Raw genomic sequence first — 5,098 nt, forward strand, 5'->3', positions numbered from 1 at the left:
TGTTTATAAATAAACAAAGATAATTAGCATTTTGAAGCAAACTTACCACCAGCTAGCAACACATTAGCAGCCTCCGTCCCTTCGGGCTCCTTTTGTGACCCACATTTAATTTCCACCCAGTTCTTGTCCTGATGTGTTATCATATGTGTTATCATTTAACTCTGAATAGGACGTCACCAGGTTGAATTTACCAAAACTACTATTATCAAGGCTCTCTCTACTTTTAAGGCAATATTATGCCAGTAAAAATGGCAAATATGAACAGCATTTCTTCTCCTCCCCAGCTCACGATGATGCTGGGAAAAGTGCCATCTTCTTTTTATCGCACTTTTCAAAAAAACTGAAAGTGTGCATTACCACCACCATCTGGTCTGGAGTGTGAACTGGAACCAATACCGTTCACTAATAGATAGATCTTACATCATACATCTGAAAATGGTCTGGGTAAAAATAGCTTCTGTGTTTTAATAAAAAAAAAACTGAAAACAACAGATCATATTCAGAGAGATGTAAAACTGAAAATACCTGTTACATTTAGTGTTAAGGACAAGTATTGTTTTTGATCTATAACCTCTGTCACTAAACTGTCAATGTTTGTTTTGAGGCATGAACACATTATTTACTACTTTGTTAAACAACATTACATTAAGTTCGATAAGGATTAAGTTTTTTTTATTTTTTGCCATTTTAACAAAATAGTAAAAGATTATTAAGGCACCTAAAAAAGCATATCATCAGCTTTTTTAATTAAATTACATTGAAATGTAATTTAAAACATACTGAAATTTCTGTATATTTAATAGTTTACCTTTAAAGTAAGTTTTAAGGGAATTTTAAAACGTTCTATTTTGAGCATATTTTGTAAAATATGCACAAAATATATTTAAAAGCATATTGTTTGATTGGTACACTTGAGCAAATACATATTTTGTTCACTTAAAGTATACTTTTATTTAATATATTTTTTAAAAGTGTATTGTGGTACAATTATATTTCAGTGTGTTTAAAGTTATGTTAACATTGGTACAAGCATGCTGTTACTATATACTTCGTATATATTTATATGTATTATCAGGGTTTCCCCCAGTATATTATGCTTTACTAGCCCCGCCGCCAGGCTAAGCGTTACTTGTTTACGTTTCTAGGAAAATAATAATAATAATAATAATAAAATAATAATAATATAATAATTAAAGCTGCAAGCAGCCTCGAGCAGCCCTCGCAGCTCTGCGCCGCTCCGGCCTATGGGCCACTGCGGGGGTCCCAGCACCGCCGCCCACCAGCCACCGCGGATGTTCTCATGCAGCTCCCGTACCCGTCCGCCAGGCCATACTCATCGATGAGTTCTGCAGTGCTCCCCGATGATGCACCAAAAATCTGGTGCAGATCGGCCGATGTAGCGAGAAGATATAGCGGTTTCATTAATCTAGGGGGCGCAGTGGAGTCAAATTGCTATTGGGCTCTTTAGAGGTTCACCAGAGTCAATCATAAAAGGTCTGGTGCAAATCGGATGATGCATGTGTGAATTAGAGACGATCATAGATATATGGCGAGCATTGCAATTTGCTATTTAGCCACGCCCACACAGTTCAGCCAGCAGCCAAAATTCACAGAGGTCATCATCATGTCTTCTTATGTTTGTTGGAACAGCATTCAACCCATTTGAATCATAGAGTAAAAGTAAGACATCCAGCAGAAAAAACAGGTGACTTCCTGTTGGAAGGGGGCGGGGCTTATGTGATGTCATTAATTGACCATGTTAATGTGATCAAGGCTGGTCTATAATGAGACATGGAAAGTCTGATGGAGCTCTGACCTGGCATTTGGAAGTTATTGCACATTCATGTTTCATGGAGAAAAGTCAAAGTTTGACACTTAGCCAGGCCCACATGCTTTGATGTACGAGAATTCTTTTGAACACTTTTCATCTACAATGTCTCAACAGTGTGCTGAGTTAGTTTGAAGTCTGTATCTCAAAAGCTGTAGGAGGAGTTCGATCAAATGCGATGTGTATGAAAAACAGGAAATGACGGGTTTGATCCAAAATGACCGACTTCCTGTTGGGTTTGCACCATGGGTCCAAGAGACTTTTTTGTACGTCCTGGCAAGATACACATGTGTACCCAGTTTCATATTTCTAGGTTAAATGGCTTGGGGCTGATCATTTAAAATATTCTAGGGGGCGCTGTAGAGAAATTAGGCCACACCCATCAACGACTGTTATAGATTCCTATTTGGGGATGGATGAGGATGCATCCCAGTGAGTTTGGTGCAGCTCGGCTCAAAATTGTGGAATCTAGAGCCAAACGTATAGCAACGGCGTTACAGGTCACTTCGCCACTCCGCCACGCCCACCACCTCCTCCATCAAAAACAAACGGAGTTGGAATCCACATTTCACCAACATGTTTTCTGTCTGTGGACACAGTTTCATCTTGATTAGGTCAAAGGGGTCAGAAATGGACCGTTCAGAGTAAAACATGAGGTAACACTTTATTTGAAGGAACAAATAAAGTGAACAAAACAAAGACGTTGAACAAAACATCTCACCGTTTTGATAACTTTTAATCGGCCATGCCTTATGAACCAACTGACCAAGTTTGAAGCCGATTGATTAAAATCCATAGGAGGAGTTTGATCAAATGCAAAGGCTGTAAACGGCCAAAATGGGGTCAAAATGGCAACTTCAATCCAAAATGGCCTACTTCCTGTCATACTTGCACTATGACATTAATTGTAAATTCTGAGCGTCTTGAGGAGCTCTACAAGAGTACCGAATTTCAAGTCTCTACGATGAACTAAGTTAATAGGAAAGGGTCTTTTGAAAGTTGCTAGGTGGCGCCGTTGAGCCATTTCTTTAGCGATTTTTGCGATGACCTTAAAAAATGTAATTTTCATGCAGACTTGACGCGTCCGCCAAGTTTGGTGAGTTTTTTGTGGCAGTATGCCCTGTAGCCTCTGAACGCACCACACAAGTGCCTGAATTTAATTGGTTGTGGCGCTGGCTGCCTGTATATAAAGGGCCCTCCCTCACCTGGTTGACATGACGTTGTTTTCCTTCCGGTTCAGACCTCGGCGTTTGTTGGTGCTGCACGCTAGGTAAGGCAGGCTTCACCTCTCTCAAACAAGCTTATTACTTGTGATTTATTTACATTTTCTGTATAACAGCTGCAAATTAATGCGTGCGCTCAAACAATGCGCTTAACGGCGCTCTGATCGCTGATCAATCATCCTTCTGGTAAGAATCTTCCCACACCTGACATTTGTTAGCTTAGCTTTAGCTCAGCTTTTGTTGTATATCCAGGCCGCCTGTACAAGCTCCACGTTTCCTCCTTCCTGTTAGAGGCACTACATAAAGAGCACAGTGGTAAGTGAAGTGCTAGAGTTTGCATGCTTTTAGATTCCATTTCTAACATTTATTTTTGATAGCCGCTGCTGTTTGTCCTTGGCTGGCTGTTTGTCCTTGGCCGGCTGTTTGCCTGCTGTTCTGGTTGTTCCTGACTGGCGGTCCGCCTGTCAGCTGGATAATCTGTCAACTGCCTACCTGTCGTCCTGTTTGCTGGCTTCATGCCCGCCGTCCTGGTTGGCGTAAAGCTGGCTCCTATCACTCGTCCAGTGTGGCTGATTTGGGCTGATTGGTGATCAGCTCGGACTAATCCTTCTTGCCACTCTGAGTGGCGTCTGCTACAGCGGATCGGTTTCTCCCCGGACAGACTCTTAATTTGGACTATTGCTGCTTGAATGGTCATGGGCTGAACTGCATAATTGTATTGTCTGTAATTTGAATGTCTCTCTCCTTTATTTTGACAGGAACGGTCAGCTCGTAGTGTTGGTGGTGGACTTTCCGCATGGTGGTACTCCTTCTGGTTTGGTGCACAATTTTTCTTGTTTTTTGCCTTGTTTCTTTTGCTGTGTTTCTTTTCTTTGTAGGACACTACCCCGAATTGCACTCCCATCCCTGAGTTGAGCTAGCACTGACTTTTAATGTGTGAGTGATTTTAGACTAGTATTTTTGATTAAACAATTGTGGAATAAATAAAATTGTTAAATTGTGAGATTGTCTCAAGCCTCATCTGTAGTGGGTCTGTGTGCCTTAAAGGTAACTTTTTAGTGGAGTCATTGCAACCAATTTTATTAAAATAGTGCTTTTAAACTTAAGTTCCCAATTCTTATCACACCGCTCCCGCCACATTTTGAATATGTTAAAGCCCCCAAAAAGCCAATTTATTTTACGGAAGCATAATAATAATTTACAGCACAATTTCAATAGGCCTTCGCAGCGTTTAGCTGCTCGGGCCTAATAATCGCTTTTCTTTTTTTTTTTAAGCCGAGCTGCAAGCATCTCTGTTGCTCTTAGCATTTCACTAGCAGAGCAGATTTATTCCTAAAGGACAGATTTATAATAGGTTTATAGTTTATGCATTTAAAGCCGACAGCACGCAGACTAATCACACAGCTACCTCGCGTGCTGCCGCTGCTTTACCTCAGCGGGATCGCACACGCCTCCTTTCACTCAAACTGGACACAGGCTGACCTGTATGGATATTTACATCAACCTACTGTGAGGAATTATGATCCTTTGGAGAACTCTAGGTAAGAGTTTAAAACCCGCCGCGTTAGCTCTGGTTGCGCAGCTCAAAGTGAACCGCAGGAATAACTTATAGCAAATTCAGAGGCGCGTTGTGGAGCGGTGAGAATGATTTATCTTTGTGAACGAACAATTATATGCGGTGTTTACATCTCAACACGCTGCCCAGCATGTGGCTCTTTGTCTGCCTTCCCTGTAAAGTTTATGTCTGGTCCCGTTTGGCCGGAGCGTTTGTGGATAACGAGCAGCGCTAACCCCATCATGCAGGTTCAGCCTGGTGAGGAACTTTCGCGCTCTCCTTGGAGTCACGCATCACGCTGATTTCATATTATTTTATTATTATTTTATATCATTACTGATATAAATTTGTTATAAAATAATTACTGATTTCACTTTAAAAATGAGGTAACTTTATGTTACTAAAAGTAAAGTTTAAACAGTAATGATTTCTTGGTTAATGTCAAGTTGTCATAACAAAGACATTTTGAATAATGTCAACTTTGTATTAAAA

The 5,098-nt window shown here is 40.6% G+C and overlaps 1 protein-coding gene across 4 annotated transcripts in view; it reads right to left on the bottom strand.

The window, feature by feature from the left end:
* The window catches only part of LOC103154717 (proline-rich protein 12-like), an 88,280-nt gene that overhangs the window by 50,975 nt on the left and 32,207 nt on the right, over nt 1–5,098 (bottom strand). The gene's annotated exons all lie outside the window — the stretch shown is intronic.

The sequence above is a fragment of the Poecilia formosa genome, unplaced genomic scaffold (assembly GCF_000485575.1).
Source record: "Poecilia formosa unplaced genomic scaffold, Poecilia_formosa-5.1.2 Scaffold396, whole genome shotgun sequence".
Classification (NCBI taxonomy): domain Eukaryota; kingdom Metazoa; phylum Chordata; class Actinopteri; order Cyprinodontiformes; family Poeciliidae; genus Poecilia; species Poecilia formosa.